The sequence below is a fragment of the Doryrhamphus excisus genome, linkage group LG15, assembly GCF_037039965.1.
Source record: "Doryrhamphus excisus strain RoL-2023G ecotype Guam linkage group LG15, RoL_Dexc_Guam_v1.1, whole genome shotgun sequence".
NCBI lineage: Eukaryota > Metazoa > Chordata > Actinopteri > Syngnathiformes > Syngnathidae > Doryrhamphus > Doryrhamphus excisus.
Window position 1 is genome coordinate 13,469,424 of NC_136371.1, and position 18,838 is coordinate 13,488,261.

Sequence of the window (18,838 nt, forward strand, 5' to 3'; positions counted from 1 at the left end):
TGTGCATCTTATAAATCGGGGATGTCCAAAGTGTGGCCTGCGGGCAATTTGTGGACCTCATTTGTCAATGGGCCTGTGAACTCCACATTGTACAAAAAGTAAGTAAGAAAAAAATTAAACTTGTAGAAGAGTTGATACTAAGAACTAATGAGTCTGACAGATCACTTAAACACACACAGTACACATTTACCTGCATGTGTGGTTTTGGTGAAGTGTGTACACTGCGCTGTGCGCCCGTCAGCCAATTTACCACTGCACAGGGTGCGCTTCGCCTGCGCCAAGAATAGACCAGGTCGTAGATGGCGAGCTTTCTGTGAGTGGAAAACATGAACATATTTCATACACACAATATGAATTGACACAGTTGTGTTGAAAAGAACAATAAGATTTCCTTCAAGTTTGTGTCTTCACATCGGATTTTGTTCTGCTCGTCTTTCCACCCGATAGCCCATGGATTCAAACTTCTGGATTCCATCTGGAAAGTGGCCCTCCGAAATGGAGGGCTACATACTAGAAAGAACATACTACGGCCCCTGGACCAAATGGAGTGCTGTACAAGAACGGCTAGTACACCAGATGTTCTACACCAGTGATTTTCAACCTTTTTTGAGCCATGGCCCGTTTTTCACATTGGAAAAATCTTGTGGCACACCACGAACCAAAAATGTTACAAAATGTCACCACGACCTCACACGTGCATCAATAAGTTGATCGGAGGAACAAGGTAGGTGTTGCCACACGGACCAATATTACATTGCTCTGACAGTCTTTACACCACAGACACTCCACAGTAGCCATGTTTTTACATGACCACTTTTTCTCTTTCTGAATGACCTTTCGGGAAATCTACATGCGCCGTGAAAATCAAACAAAATAGTCAATGGGGCATGCGCAGTAAAACGTAAACATCAACATCACGTGATACCGGCTTCCCCAAGTTATTCTTTCACTTGTTGGAATAACTCCGTATTGCCAGTTTTTCGTCTGTCCAGTCTTGAAATTTAGTTTGAATCAAAAACAAACTTTGCTTAGTCCAGTGCCGATTGCTGGCCTCCATTTTTAAAACTGAAGAATGTCTGGATCTGCGTGTTACGTCATATCTGAGCATGCGCTGAAAGAACGCACCCGGGATAAATTTAAACAGGAAAAGATCAAATTCAGTCTTGCTAATATTTTATAATTAAACTCAGGACATGTTTTATATAGATATATATTTTCTTTTTTAATAAAACTGCACTTGTGAATGGCATATAGAAGGGTTTAGATTCTGTTTCACAGATGGCGGTAATGCATACGAAAGCTCCTTGCCAATTGCCAATAAACAACAGAAGAAGAAAAACACCACGAAGAAGAAGGCACCCTGACAACTTTCCGTTTGAGCGGGTACAAGATACCTCAATCGGATTAGTTAAAGGAATATTCCATCCCTGTTCAATTCTTTCCGTTTGAGCAAATAAACCAAATGCAATTGGAATATTTGGGTAGTATAGTATACATTACTATTGACATAATGGCTATTGACATAATATTTGCAAATGATGATTAATAAATGTTAATTATAAAAAGTGATATTGGAATACTCCTCACGGCACACCTGACGGTTTCTCAAGGTACACTAGTGTGCCGCGGCACAGTGGTTGAAAATCACTGTTCTACGTTACCTGTGGCGGCTCATGAGGATACTCATAGTAATACACAGTAATAGAGTAATACACAAGGCATGGTGAAGGGCCAGAGGTGTGCTCATTCACAGATGAGAGACAGATGCAGCAAATATCAGCCAATATCGGTTAATTTTCCTTCTCAACGTTGTTGTTTGCTGCGTGATAGCACAGAGATTGTCCAGCTACCTGGAGAAGAATGGGTACCTTGATACATCCGTACAGAAGGCCGACAGTCCAGGCTTCTCTTGGAGCATACAAGTATGTTGGCCGCCTTTGATGAGGGAGAACGCCTAGTGGTGAAAGGCCAAAACACCCACCGATTCAAAGGTACACTACTGATTACGTGTCCCAAAATTGACAACTTTGCCATGGCTGGCTGAGATAGGTCCAATGCCACTCTCAACATCCACACCTCGTGTAACCACCATCTATTGACAGAAAGGCCATTTTTCATCAGGTCCTGTGTATTTACCAGCTTGTAATGAGGACACGCCCTATGGATGCTGTGTGTTAACACCGTTCATCACGAATCCTTCTAACTGTCCACTGATGTATCCTCATATGACCTTAAAATGTTGGTGACCCCCATTATTACAGACCCACTCCTTATATGTGACAGCTGCCAGCAGATGGATGGTGGGGAGGAATATGTTTTTGGCTGTGTCCAAACAAAAGCCATGTGAATGCTGAGGATGGAGTTGCGTGATCAGCTGGTCAGATTTCTTTTTCAGTTCTTCCGATGCGGAGGGGTTTGGCTTTATCTCGTTTGTTATCCATTTGACCATTTTGATGAGTGGAGGTGTTTGATCACTTTTTTCAAACGAGTTGAGAGTCTCAACCCTGAAATAGCAAATGCAGATAAAAGGTCAAGTGTACAGTACTGTTAAAGAGGGCAAATATGAATGATGTCAAGCATAAAAGTGCCAAGAAGATTAGACAAGCAATAACGCATGCGCTGTATGTAGGACTGAGCGTGTCTGCACAAAGTGCTAATGCATGAAACAAAGCTTTCTGCAAAACACTGAGTAGTGCTGCACGAATACACACAATCAACTGTTTTCATTAATGTGTGGTGGACAGGCACGCAACTCTCCATGCATAACCAATAGTGCTGCGAAGCTGTGGCGCCTTCAAATCATTGCCATGGGCCATAACCTTGAAAACTCCAGTTGAAAACATTTCCCCCCACTTCTTTATTGCTATTTATGTTGACAGCACCTTGGCTGCTCAGTGCGCTCCATCTATCAAAGCCTTGCTGCCTGTTTCAAAACTGCCTCAGTGGCTCTTAGAGAAACAAAAAAGTGCCTTTAAACATGAATGAAACGCCATTGCTTTTGAACTCGACGGTCCCTTGCAGTACCTTCCTCCCTCTTGCCCTGTCGTTTCTTACCAGCTTTAATTTTTAATGCTGGTTCCTGAATAGGTTTGTAATAAAGAATAGGTACAGTAAGTAGCATAAAATATTGATTTTGTACATTTTCTTATGAATTTTTATTCTTTGGTATGATTAAATTTTTCATATTTTCAGCACTTGGGAGGTTATCTGATGAATTCTCCTCTGTTTATGTGTGTGAACCCACAACTGGTGTTCCCAATTTGGTGGAATGAATAATGCAGCTGATGTCCCGTGAACGCGAATATGTGTACCCACCTTTCACATTCTGGCTGGGGCACACATATGTTTTTCCTCGCCTGACAAAATAACGCTGAAGTCTGTTGACAGCCAAAGAGGATATGGAGAATGTGTACAAACGTGTAGCCAGCGTAGAGTGTGTGCGTGTGCGTAAATTTGATGCTTTGTACATCTGTGCTTGGGGCTAGCTGTGAAGTCATAATTAACACAATGCTACAATTAGCCATGCAGATGAGCGGCCACAGGCCCCCATAAGACAAAGAGCCAGTTTGATGAGATGAACATTGAAATGATAAAACGCATTCTTTTATTGTGTGTGTTCTTCTGCTTAGACAAGGTCTCAGTGCAGTCTTTAGTTCAACCGTCATACATCTGTCTTACTTCCTTTTACCCCTGCCAGGAGACACATTACTTACCCATGGGCACTTTTGGTCATGCTGAGCTAAATTGTCCTGCACAGATTCGGGCTTGGTATTACCCTCACTGCAGTGGTGAAACGTGCAACACACATTCCTTGAATTGGGCTGTGGAAGCATTTTTGATAAAGACCTAATTAAAAGTTCAAGGTTTTATCAAGGGGCCACACGGTGGCCACGTGGTTAGCATGTAGGCTGTACAGATGGGAGATGGGAAAGACCTGGGTTGGAATCTCCGCTTGGGCACCTCTGCGTGGAGTTTCCATGCTCTCCCCCCATTCCAAAAGCACGTTAGCTTCATTGGCCACTCCAAATTGTCCATAGGTATGAATGTGGGTGGGAATGGTTGTTTGCCTAATGGTTGTTGTCCCTGTGATTGGCTGGCCACCAGTCCAGGGTGTACCCCGCCTCTCGCCCAAAGACGACTGTATACAGTTGTCAGTGAATGCACCTTGCGGTAGTGTGTTGAGAATGAATAAGAATTTCCGAGTTGGACGTACATACTGCGTATGGTGTCGGAATTCCCACCGCTGTTGATGTGTTCATGTCACTACAAAGTTCTAAGAACCAAAAACCGATGAACCTGTAAGGAAAAATAATAATAATAACAGCCATAACCTCATGGATGGCTAAAATATTGTAGGTTGGGTATATTGTGTTGTTCCAAGCTGCTGTTCCATGTGTAACCTATAGAGGGCAGTCAGGTTCAGCATGCTGGTTAGAGCAAGCATTTGGAGGAAAAAGGCTAGAATAAGAGATGGAGGAAGTGTTGGGGAGTGTTCATGCCGTGACGAGAGTCAGCATGCAAGACAGGAAGTGCTGTATGCTGCTGTTACAATAAATGGCCAACTGAATACATCCATCCTGACGTCTAGTTATTCAGCTGCCTTTACAATATCATTGTCAACATTATAATATTATACACTACCGCTCAAAAGTTTGGGATCACTTGCAAATGTCTTTGTTTTCCAAAGAAAAACACATTTTCATCCATTTCACAAACATTTTCATCCATATCACAGACAATTAAAATTAATTTTCAAAGAAGGATCTACATTTTTGCATGGAGGCCTACTATCAACAACTGTTAGTCCTCTGTATCAATCTCCTGGTATGGCTGCCAATCCAAGTTATTCATTTTATAAGGCTAATAGATTATTAGAAAACCCATCTAAAAAAATCTCTTACCAAGCCGTTAACTACTCCCTTCAGAGAGCAGCACAAACTGGGTCTAACAAGGAAAGAAAAAGGAGTGGGCAACTGTGCAACTATACATTATATTTGTTCCAATTATTCATAAAAAAAAAAGTCATTATTCATGCTGTTCCGAATACTGTATTCAGGTTCGGCTCCACCCCTACTTGCTATGATGCACATATATTAATTACGCTACAAATTGTTGTTATACAAATTGTATTTTTGGCAGCCTTACTAATTAGATGCAATATCAACGTAATATCCAGTGACCTTAATAGCAGATACTACCTTACCTAACAATAGCACAATGGTAAAAAGTGTGGCGGATGTGCACAGCATGGCGAATGTGTTTTGAGGGAATCTTAAGTTTGTAGTGGATCGATGTTTGGGAAAACCACGGGTGATCAATGTGAATAGATTTAGTGCAGTAGCGTCATATCGCTATAGTGACGGGAGCTGCTGAAAAAACACTTGATGAATATTAAAGAGCAGGAGGTCGATAGTGTGATAAGGCTGCAATGGTCCACACAAAGTCCTCCAAAGGTAGATTGACCAAACTTTTGTTTAAAAACCTCAGTAAACCAAATTGTTAAATAAAACTAAACAAGTAGAAACAAATTGTGAGGAATATTTGTATTTCAGTGATGAAGTTGCTGTCATTTTGAGTCCACCTAAACTCCCGCCCACCCCCAGGCCTCCCCACATTCAGCTTCTTATTGCTGACAAGCTGAGTGGTGGGATGGGGGTGTAGTAAATAAATGAATAAGCAGACAAAGCGTGTTTACAGTGCAATGTGACCCTTCTCCTAATATCACCCATCTCTCTCTGCACCCCCCACAGATGAACTTGAGCCTGCTGAAGGATATACTTGTATAATGACAAGCAAAGTGTTCATGTATGCCTCAATCTGCAATAGAATAATTGACTGAATGAATAACATGCCGGCTATTAGGGAAGGAAACAGGACTAATGTTACGTTGTAAGAGATGACTACAGTATATATGATGATCATATATGGTCTGTCAAGACTATGTGTGTGTGTGGGGGGGGGTCCATTTCATTGTGAATTTCTGAGGGTGGAAATCGAACTTGGGTGTCCTAGCTGTGTGGCCTACACGGCAACTACTCAAACCCTGTGCAACATATTTCATAATATGAAACTCATTTTATTTTTAGGCTCTAAATGTTAAAGGGAAATCATTATGCTCCTTTTTGGCCACTTGTATTGCATTGTGGACTCCTTTAGAGCAGCTACACACAATAACCAGCCCAAAAAAGCTTTTTAGATCTTCCAAAATCTGCACCTATTCCAGCTGTATTTCCTTGGATTTCTAAAATGTACGTATTCCACCCACGGCCCACGTTCGGCTATGCCCACTCTGATGTGATTGGTCAGCTTGTACATCTTACAGCTTGTACCGGAGCACGCCCAAATAGGTCACCAGACGGTGACATCTCACAAGTCTCACTGTGAAGAAGCTGAAGCTGAAGCTGAGCGTCCAGAGCAATTCCAAACATCTTTCAGGGCTCACTTCCAAATGCTTAATCTAATTATCTGAAAGTTTGACACGATAATACAACATTCTAACAACATTTATAGGTCAGAAAAGTGGAAAAATATACAAATGGGACACGCATATTTCACCTGCAAAGCCTGATGTTAAAATATCTCCAGTGTTGTATGTTATGGTTTTGTATACATGCTGTGACCATGTCGTAACAGCCACATTCATGATAACGTGTAATACTTGCAGTACTTTGCTGCTCCATTACCGCAACCTCCTTCCTGGGTGCATTGATTTCAGTATTGATGAAATGCTAAACCTAGTATTAACTTTTCCAAACTCAAAAACAGCGCAGCAGAGGCAACAGCTGTAGCGTTATCTCTCATTGTGACGGCAGTGACGTGTGTGTATGTGTAGTGAAGCTAGTTACTAGCCGAGTAGTAGCTAGCTGATATGGTCACTATGCTAGTAACTACTGGCATAGTAACAATATCAAGAACTATCGTAACTAGAGAAGGCAGTTTTGACTCTGAATAAATTGCGTGTGAATGGCTGAATTGTAAAAGTGCTTGACTGAAGTGCGGTTGAATTATTGAATTTTGAAATGCAGAATGATTGTCGGAATACTTCGGAAGATGAGCTGAAGCTGAACTGAAATGCTTGGGAAATGGTTGAATGTTGAAACGTAGTATGGTAATACCTAGCATGATATGGTGTTTATATAGTTTTTTGTGAACTTTAGTATGCTAACACTGAAATGGCTAAAATGCTATTATGCTAACATTAGCATGCTAACAATAGTAACATGAACATGCTAACACATAGCATGATATTGCTAAGTGTTTATGCAGCCCTGATCAAAATCTTAAAACCAGTAAAAAAAATTGCTAGATTATGAATTTTGCACATTTGGACCTTAATGAGTTCAAGGTGGCGGTAAGACTGCATCAGGGATCAGCTCTGAGCCCCTTCTTTTTTGTTATGGTGATGGACAGGCTGACAGATGAACTCAGACAATAATCTCCATGGACTATGATGTTTGCAGATGACATTGGGATTTGTAGTGAGAGTAGGGAACAGGTGGAGGAGATACTAGAAGAGTGGAGGTTTGCCCTGAAAAGGAGAGGAATGAAGATTAGCTGCAGCAAGACGGAGTATATGTGTATGAGGGAACCGAGTAGAAGAGTGAGGTTACAGAGAAAAGAGATACAGAAGCTGGAGAATTTGAAGTACTTGTGGTCACCAGTCCAGAACAATGGAGATTGTGAAAAGGAGGTGAAGAAGCGTGTGAAGGCAGGATGGAACGGGTGGAGAAAAGTGTCAGACGTGATGTGTGATAGAAGAGATTCAGCTAAAATGAAAGGAAAGGTATACAAAACTGGTGATACCAGCCATGTTGTTTGGTCTAGAGGCAGTGCCACTGAGGAAAAGACAGGAAGCAGAACTGGAGGTAGCTGAGGATACTGAGGTTCTCATTGGGAGTGACCAGGATGGATAGGATCAGGAAGGAGTACATCAGAGGGACATTACATGTTAGAGGCCTTTGAGATTGCGTTATCAGCCAGAATGAGATGGTTGGGACATGTCCAGAGGAGAGATAGTGAATATATTGGTAGAAGGATGCTGCCAGGTAGGAGGCGTAGAGGAAGACCAAAGAGGAGTTTTATGGATGTAGTGAAGGTGGACATGAGGGTAGGTGGTGTGAGAGAGACAGAAGGAGAAGACAGGGTTGGATGGAGGAGATTGGTTTGCTGTAGCGACCCCAGAAGGGAAATGCCCAAAGACAAAAGAGATTAATTTAAATATTTTAAACTTCCCATTCACCAAATTGTACACAATAATGGAAAAAAAATGATGAGGCCAGCCTTGTTCCCCCAGTTTAATACCTGGTACAACTAAAGATGTATTTGTTTGGACAGATAAGTTCAAATTTGCTCATCAAAAAGTACACAGTAAAGGTCATGTAGGGATCAGTGGTTGGACTTGATGTCTCCATGTCGGTGCTAGCATAAAAATCCACTTCATTAAGCTCTGCCCTAACGGACTTTACACATGTGTTGTACACCTCAGGGATAGTGACTTGGCAAAAATACTGTATGTTCGATATCTCCGGTCAAACTCCTTTACCAGTTCCAAAAAGCCCTCCTTCCACACAGCTTTAACGGAGAGTGTGCATTTGGCTATGTATCGAGTAATGGCTGCAGTTAAAGCTTTGTTTTCCCAACAGAAGCGAAACCTTCATTAACACTCCTTTGAGAATTTGCCTTTGGTTTAGCTGAGTAGGCTTTGCAGTTTTAGATTGCAAATACACAAATAGGTGGTTGTGTTGTCGATGGCTGTGGAGAAGTGTCATGTTTCCCTTCGACGTAGCCATTGTTGTACTGCATGACTTGCAAAGAACTTAGGGATGTCTGTGATTCATCCTGTGTTGTAAAACCAAAGTATTACCTAATTCCGGTGGTGTAGTGTCTTTTAGGAATTCGCTGCTTTCTGCTTTGGTTAAACCTATAGGTCCTCCGCTGAGACTGAGCATGTCTCGCTCCAGCCAGTAGCAAAATGGCACCTTAAGGTTGCGCTTTGTAAGGTAGCACCGGATTTGCCAAAGTGCACATAAAATTCATTTGAATTTACTGCGCAGCTTTTTTTTTTTTTTTTTTTTGTCCCGTCCAGCCATTGGGGCAGATAGTATTGTTGATCTAAATGCCCTTACATGCTAGACAGATTTGCTCTGTGTCAGGAAAGGTGTTGGCTACAACTTCCCTGTACCATGAAATTTTATTTGCGGTTACTTGATGTTTTTGTTATGCGCATTTGGAGCGACCGGACCGGAGCAAGAAGAAACACAGAAAAGAAGAAGAGAAACTGGGGTGGGTGGGGTGGGTCTGGGGATGGGGGGTGGGGGGGGCAAGTAGAGAGAGAGAGACAAACAACAGCAACAAGAATTCCCATAACAACAACAGTGACAAACAGAACAGTTAAATGTCAATGATGGCTAAGGGTCATAATGGAGATGATATCAGTGAAATGAAACAGTCCAACTTACCAGTAGCAATAGCAACAATGAAGACATGAACCGTGATAAACACAATTAAAATCTCACTGCTATCACAGCATCTACTGCTACTGCGCAGCTTTTCGATATATCATGCCGGCCTAGTATAAGTGTATGCACAGTAATTTGAAAGTCCTGCGGGTGCTGAACAGTTTGATATTAGAATGGCTTGAATCAGTTGAACCGGCCACTCCTGGTACGGATACAGATGATGATGTGGATGGTGAACAGATACAGATAGTGGTGTACTCGCTCAACCCTAATAGTTGCAATACATGTCATCAAGAAATCAGAATGAGTTGTGTCATCAGTTTAGCCATCGTGCCATTGAGTTGAGATGAGGACAGTTACTGCATGTCTGTCTGATGTAGTCTCACTGTCCACAACATGATGAATGCATGAGCGGGGTTTGAACCTGGTACCATTGCCTTGGGAAGCACGTACTTTATCAACCAGTTAGCAGACCAAAAATGAGGCCGTATAAGTAGGAAAACAAAGAGAAATACAATAAAATACAGTAATTCTTCCTGCTTCTTATTATTGTGACTGCTGAAAGCACTTATGTTATTGAAGTCTATTTATTCCTCTTTTTCTTTCTACTTATTGTGACGTATTTACACACATTCTCTCTTTTGACACACGATGAGTTGATCAAGTTGGTGTTTGCCCCGACCTTTGCCCATTTGGGCTGTCGTCCCAGAGCTGGGAATGTAGAGAGCTGACACTTGAGTGTTCTTCCACAGATTCTTCCTGAAGCTGTTGCTGTTAGCAGGGCATTCAGCCAACTCCTAATCTCCGACTTTGCAATCCTTTCATTTGGAAAAGCACCAGGATGACAGATTTTTGTGTATATGAACCCCAGCTTTCCCCCTCCTACAGCTCATCATTACTGATGCAACTACACCAAATCAGTGAAGTTCACTCTGTCAAGGCGTCTGAATCATTGAAGTACAGTCCTGCAGCTGTGCAAAACTGCTTTACTTTTACTGTGTTTTTGTATGTATTGTCTATACAGTACATTCCATTTTCATGTGCATTTATTGCTATCTAGTATATATAACTTAGTATTGTGTGGAGGTATGGGGTAATAACTAAAAACAATCTTCATTTGCTAAATGTACAGCAAAAAAGATCAGTGAGAATAATCATAAAGCCGCGTAAAGAGAACACACAAATCCTCTATTTCTAAAATCATCTTTGCTAATTTAGTTAATATTCAAACAGCTCAAATCATTCCTAAAACAAGCCATAATCTGTTACCTAAAAACTTGATAACATATGTTTCTACGAGAGAGGAGAAATATTATCTCAGGCAAAAACGAAACGTAAAAAAAGCCACAGCATTTCAAATTATGGAACGGATGGAGTAAAGAACTACTACCATGCAACAAGATGAGCAACTACAAGAAACAATACAAGCAGTTGATGTTTATCCATCCGTCTGTCCGTCCGTCCATCCATCCATCCATCATCCATCCATTCAGCCATCCGTCCGTCCTCCATCCATCCATCCATCCAATGTATCCCATTGTAAATTATGTGCATGTTCAATTAAAATGAAACCAGTGGTGCACTCAAGCCATCTCATGACCTTTCACTAAAAACAGCAAACACTGTAGCTGCCTATAGCAACACGTGTACGTTACATTGATTACTTGTCGCTTCTCTCCAAGCAGTCCATCCAGAGGCGTCTTGGAAACTCCCAAGGGACCATGAAGGAGGACTGAAGGAGTTTAGAAAAGTAAGGGGAGTATGGTAAATTTGACTGCTGCGGACATAAATCTTACTGAATGGTGTCCTTTTTGAAGGTATTGTTATCTTTTATTGCAGTGTACATCCATACCTTAAAGTTGACCGCTTCTTTGTACCACCACAATTGTGAGCACTGCAAACACAACATTATGGCACGCTTTGGATGATCTGAAGCACTTGATAACATTAAATAGAACAAAATCTGGCATTATTCACTTTCCCCTGATAAATACTCATAGAGCTTGAATGTAAGCAAGAATGCAAATGACAATTTTCAGAATAGGGTGTTTCTTGTTTAGCAGTTTCTCTGCACTTAACAGTCCTAGACAAAGCACACGGATCTGTGAAGCAATCTAAACCTGTCTGGTTTGTGTCATCTGTGTGTGCGTGTGTGTATCTGAGAGGTCCAAGGTCGCCGGTGCGTGATGCGGCCATGTAAGCGGTCCGGCTGTGAGATGGAGGGTGCTGTCAGACCTGAATGAGATGTTAAATCTTTTGGACAAAATGTATTTTGTTCAGGATTTATCATGCTGTGTTTCCAGACCACTGATGTATGTAGCAGTGTGGGTGGCTGGATGTGTCTGTGTGGAAAAGTGCTGGTGCGAGGCGCTGCAAAGGTTCACTTCAACTGGTTAAACACGTCTCTCTGGGAAAAGAAGTGCACTTAATGTCTTCTGTCAAGTCAATAAATATATACTGTACATTCTTTTTTCTTCATGGTTGGCTTTCCCAGCCTTTTTGATTCAGTCATATGTTGGACTTCCTTTTGTTAATCCTTTCAATGTCCGTCATTTCTTCTGCACATTTTCTTCATCCTACGCAGCCTTCCAGATTGCTCATGTTTCATGTCCCCATCTTCATTCAAACTGTACATCTTAGACTAAAGCTATAACTTCATCAACTTTACTCTAGTGGCCAAGGCTCCCCGCATTGGCCCTCCTTATCCATCACTTTTGACCCAATCACTCCAACTGCTGCTCTCTGCTCATGCGCCAGCATGTCGAATGTGTTTTGGGATTGGGCAATTTATCTGTTAACTACAGTACCAATTATGTGCTTTCTTTCATGGACAGTTCACTCATTTTCTTACTGACATAATAATAATCACATATTTGAGTTTTAGAGCGCCTTTCAAAATACGCAAAGCGCTTAACAATGAAAACCCCTCCACCTTTGTTGATGCTTGATGCATCTGCAAGGTCCACACGGCCAAATTACATCACTTTGGAAACCACCGTTTTGCAGCGTCTGCGTGGCCCAAAGTTTTTGCACCGCACACCGAGGACATTTTTTAGTTTTGCAGACAGTCCCACGTGGAAAAACATGGCAGATGAGGATGAGGTTAAAAAAAACAGACATAAAGATCACTACGATCAATAGATTGTGTACTTGTTTGTCTACCCCACGTATTGGTCTTACAAATAAATTCTATTCCTTTTCATTTTGTCGATTCTTGGGGTTGATCATCTCCCTTTTCTTCTTTTCCTTAGCAACAATAAAGAATATAAAAGTACTTCCTCTTTGTTTAGACTCACACTCGCCGTGTTAGAAACAACAACGCTTTGGACTTCTGCAATGGTGTATTGTTGTACGCATGCCGTATAGAGGCCCTACACCGCCCTCATTTCGGACACTCTGACCACATCTCTTTGCTTACAGTATGTACTCGACCTACACACAAAAAGGACTGTTTTGCTGTGACAGACTGGAATGTTTTTATAGCTGCAGCTATTCTGGAGGACTCTTCTGTCAGCGTACGGGACTATGCCGAGTATGTGACTGGGTACATTAGCACTTGTGTTGACAAAATCCTGCCCACCTCATAAAGTCAGTACGTTTCCAAACCGGAAGCCCTGGATAAACACTCAGGTATGCGGCATGCTGCGTGCTCGCTGTACTGCATACGCATCAGGCAATGAAGCAGAGTACAAAGCTGCAAAGTACGGACTGAGGAAAGCCATTACAAAGAGACGGTACAGAGACAACCTGGATGGCTTCTATTCTACTGCTGACTCTGAGCGGATGTAGAGAGGCCTGCAGCACATCACAGACTACAAGACCACCACCGGCACCCTCAGTTCTGAAGACAGCCTTCCAGACGACCTCAATGAATTCAACACCTGCTTTGGACCAAAATCATCGTCCCCAAGATGACCGACATGACCTGTTTGCGGTGAACTTCCAAAATGACAAAACTTCACGGATCACTTTTTAGTAATCAGAACAAAAGGAATAGTAGTGGTAGTGTAGACATTTCGGGAAGTCTGGATCACCTTTGCATTGCGCAATAAAGCCAGCATGTCGGCCTCAGGGGGGCCCCGTCTGTTGTTACCGACGCTAGCTTCTCTAATGGCACATTTTTCTCCACGAAAAAGCTTTTCACCGCGTTGTAGATGTCAATCCCCCTTGTTGTTGTCTTGAGTGGCAGAAGTGTCCGGAGTTGTTCTTTTGTAGAATAGCCATCAAATACCATTCAGATAAATATCAGAAGCTGAGCTGTGCTGGCGCTGTCCACCGACTTGTCACACTGAATGCTAAACCACCTGCACGTAGCGATATCCTGATCCAGTGCTCCGTCAAGTTCTACGATAGAGATGACACTCGTCTAGCCATCGTACTTGCTCCAAGTTGGACATCGGTGAGGGTAGAGATGACATCGGGACCAAACTTCTCATCTTTGAACATTGTGTTAGCAACAATCATCATCGCGTCCTTGAAAACCTCCCCATCTTGTTCTTTGTCAAAAGAGCTCTGAACGAGGCTTCGGTTGCTTTCTGTGATTTTTTCACCGGCCTAGTGAAAAAAGTCCTTTGTTTGTCCACAGCTGCCTTTAACAAACGGACCTTTTCTGTCCTTAATGCGCTGCCGGGTGGGTAGCTCGCATTGAAGCTTTCGTGACAAGTTTTGAAGTGTCTCTCCACATTGTGCCGCTTTGGTATTGCAACAAGACACACATATTTTTCTTTAAAAGGTGGAAAGAAAAACTCTTCCTCCCAATCACTGTGAAAAATGTAAGTCCTTTTTTGCTTTTCTGCCATGTTTTTGGGGGCTAAACTGCACGAGTAAGCTAACTCCTCATCACCGCTGCACTATGTCAGAAAAGCGGTGAGTGGACGCATGCGCACACGTGAACTTTTGCAATAGCACGTGAGTTTGTTACAAATAAAATATTTTTCTTTTAATTTTTGATGTTATACGACGATTTAAAAAATACTTCAATGTAAGCAATTTCATTTCATTTCATTTTCTACCAATCTTCCTCACGAGGGTGGCGGGGGTTGCTGGAGCCTATCACAGCTGTCTTCGGGTGAGAGGCGGGGTCCACCCTGGCCTGTTGGCCAGCCAATTACAGGGCACATATAGACAAACAACCATTCACACTCACATTCATACCTATGGACAATTTGGAGTCACCGATTAACCTAGCATGTTTTTGGAATGGGGGAGGAAACCGGAGTACCCGGAGAAAACCTTCCGTTCTGTGCTAACCACTCGACCGCCATGCAGCCCCTGTATAGTCATATGGTAGACATACAGGTATTGGCATTAACTGCATGGTCATTGGAATATGAATGAAATGAGCCAAAATACAAATGGACATTTTAGTACAGACACCCCCATCACATCTGCTGCAGTAGTTTATTATGCAGCTATTGCTCTGCAGAAATGTTGTTTGCATCCCTTGCCCAATCGCTCCAGCCTTCTCTTTCTCTCTACCCGCTTTCTGTCTATCACAACACAATCAGTCGAGGCAGAAGGTAGCCCGGTCTTACTTCTGTGGTTTCCTTTGTGGAGGAAGTTTTGTCTCGCCTCAGCGCTTCCTCAAGTGGGGTGCATGAGGAATGTCTTCTTGGAGCTGCTTGGATAAATAAAGGTGTATTAACACATTTGATGTGAAAGGATCATTGGCCTGTCCCCGTGTCACAAACATCAGAATAGCAAGAGGTTGTTCCAATAAATACAGTATTTACCTATTTAGATTTGTGGTGCCAAGGTTCATATATGGAACCCCCTGGCATGAACTTCTATTTGACACTTTGAGACCACAAAAAGCCCCCAAATCACGGCAAAGATGAAAAAGCAGATGGGATCTCCCGGTCTCAGCAGGTAAGTGGTGATGTTTACTTACATATGCGTGTGCACGCGCACACACACACTCACACACACTGCTCGACATGCATCCTCCTGTGGCACAATGCAAGGCCAGCACAGGTACTGCAATCCCAGTAAGTAGTCGACCGCAGCAATTAACAGGGAGATGAAAGACACCAGGCTTCCTGCTGAATAATTAAGAGAGCTTTGACGAGCGGGGAGGGGCTCAGAGGGAGGTTGGCTTTTACACTTTAACACACAAGTGTGTCCAGCCTCATAAAATGTTATACTTGGAGCTGAATTTTATAGATAGATTAGCCTATAAAACAAAGCTTTTTAATTTCGACAAAAAGGATGTTGTAGAAAGACATTATGGATGTCGTTATAGTCCCCCAGGAAGTTATTTGTAGTAGACAGAGAGAACATGGTGCCTGATGTCCATCCACAGTACACACGTCCTTATGCAATGATGCTGACTGGAAGGACAGATCCCAACAAAATAGCAGTGCACCAATCAGGAGTACATTGGATGAGAGGCGAGTAACCAGCAGGCAGAATAAAGCGAGGGAGCGATGAAGGCAGACACAGCAAACAGGAAGTCTCCCAGGAGGGTTTCAGCTCCATGTTTAAATGTATTCAGCTAATTACAAAAGAGTCTAAATACACACAGTACATGATGTTGCTGTCTGGCATTTTGTAGCCTCTGTGTGTGTGTGTGTTTGTGCGTTTGTGTGTGTGCAGCGAGAAGAAGATGTGGGAAATATGATAAGGGGCCCTCTTTTCCACAAAGACTAAGTAGTATAGATTAAAGCCCAGGTGATGACGAATAAAGAATCTATCTTATCTCAAACAATAAGATTTACAATAAACATCCAGTTCAAAAAGTGTCTCAGGGAATGCATTCATACACACAAGAGTCAAAGACAAGACAAGACAACACAGGAGCGTATTCTCTTGTGGATTTGTGTTTGAAGTGGGGGACAAACTGCTGATGAAGTAGCATAAAGTGTTGTGTTGTGTGTGTTGTCGTTGGAAGCTCTCAATGACTGCTCTATAACCACCTGCTCATAGACCTCGTCATTGATTTATTGATCTGTCAGGGTTTATTCATCTGTCTGGACATTGACTGGACACCACGTCTTCTTCCCACTTCCACTACTTTCATTTGTTGTCTTTTACATGACTTGGTGCAGTTGCTTGCTTGTCTAACTCATAAGAATTGATTGATTGTATCTCTGAGGGGCACCAACAATCTCGCTGTCTCATTTAAATTTCAACTTACGTCCAATGAGGGAATATGTCGTTGACGTGTGTTTCTCCCCTACGGCAAGTTAAGACTGTGACCATTTCTTCCTTTTAGTTATATATTATATATATATATTATATTTATATATATTTAGTTTTAATAGCAGCTTTCCTTATTGATTTCCCAAGGAGTCCCGTACTGTATTGTGTGCCATATTGCACATTTACCAAACACAACCTCATCTTCCCCTCCCATCTTTGCTGTTGAACCAACACACACCAAAGTGACTCATAAATATAAAATAATTGCAAACAATAACCATGCTGCGTGAATCCGTTTCACGGACTTTGGCCATGAGAAGGTAGTGTCATTGGAAGCATGTGTACCATGTGAGGAGACTGATTTCTCCGCAGTGAGAAGAAGAGCGATGAGGGGAAGCGAAAGAAAGACGTACCTCCAGGGATGCATTTTAATTTACTCAATTGCCCTATATTCCCCTGCACTTTTTGTTTTGATGAGAGTGACGCTTTGCATATCTCTACCCTCCAAGCATAAAGGATGTGCACAGGAGAAGAACCTGGATGCGTACCAGTGAAAGTGTGCCTTGCTGCCTTCCAGCAAGCGTCAGTGTATTGTAATGCGATGCACTCACACCGAGAGCTTGTGATTGGAACAATATTGATTAGGGGGTACAGAGAAATGACCAAACCAACTTCATTTAAAGTTTTTCTAAGTAACATACAGTACACCGGTAAGTGAAAACAATAATGGCACCCCTCTTTAAAATACTCCATTTTGTATTATAAAACTAGAAATTGGATTCGGTAGGGCTCACATATGGCCCATTTGTGTTTTCCACCAATACCTCCAAATTACATTTTTCCGACAAAAATACAGGCAATTCTAAAAAAATATCCTTCTTGTCAGTGTCATCATCTTCTCGCTGAAGTTTGGAGGTCATGGTTTGTCCGTAGCACTGGTCTTTGGCTGCTAATGATGCCGTTCTGATAGCATTTGTTGTTTCATGTGGTGACGTTATCAACGCTTACGTCTTGGTCTACCTCTTTTCCTCGTTCCCTCTATTTTTCCTCCCAAGAGTTGACTTTGAAATAGGCTGTCTAAATGCATGTTTCCTTTCCATAATGTACTTCAAAAGCTTTCTTGTTGATTTGCCATTGTTAGTACTTCTTTGTTGGTTTTCAGGGATGAGCCGCATACTCGTTACAAGCAAGTATCCGTTATAGATCCCTTATGGATAATGCTTTTTTGACGGATACGAGTATGAAACGATTACATTTCATCAATATCCGTATTCGTTTTTCGAGACGGCTCCAGCCACAGATGAGCTCAGCGGTGCTTCACAGCGTGCATTTGGGAAGTTGAAAACGTTTAGTTTGGGTCTGTGATTTTCGACCAGAAGTTTGATAAAATATCGGCTTTGGGACAAGAGGTTAAATAAGTGAATATAAAAATGGCTTTCAGATGAAGCAAAATTCTATATTCAATCAGTCATCATCCGTGGGGGCTGGTTCTCAGTTGGCCAGGGGCGAATTCGGTTTTCGTGTGATTTCATTACCTGCCCTATTCTGCAGGCAATTGTTTTACTTTTACTCTTACTTTTACTACCAGGAATGCCGTTCTGAAGTGTCTCATTTTGAATTTCCGGTTGAATTTCTCCCACAGCGGGTTACCAGGAAGTCTGTGTCGTTGTTCACACAGACTTCCTGTGTCTCCTCTTCGATAACAACAGTCATCTTCAGCTTCCACTTTTCTTTTGTGTCAAGAGTGTGGCATCTGGGATTGAAGACAATTTCTTTCCTAACTAAGAATCTGTAGAGTTCATTGGGCCAAACTTCTCTCTTAATTGTGTAAATGAGTTTGGAATTTCTCGCTCAAACAACTGGCCTATGTTTCCAAAGTCCTTTATTTGCCCATTGGCTGAATCCAGTGTCTAATGTACTCAGGAAGAATTACATAGTTTTTCACAATCTGCATTGCTCCTAATTTGTCCTGGCCAAGACCTACACTTTCAGAGTGCACTTCATCCATTCATTATCTATCTCAGGTTTTCTATGACTTAGACTAGAAATAGTGACGATTGAAGCAGCTATGAGTTGTTGTTTTTGAGTTGATCAAACCAATTTGCCTCCACAGAGTTGAGACATCCAGTAGAACCGTTTCAATATCAATGCCTGAAGGCATTATGGACCCCTTAACTCAAAAACATGTTCATGATGCATTGGCGGCATGACTTTGATGATACTGATTGTTGTTCATGCCG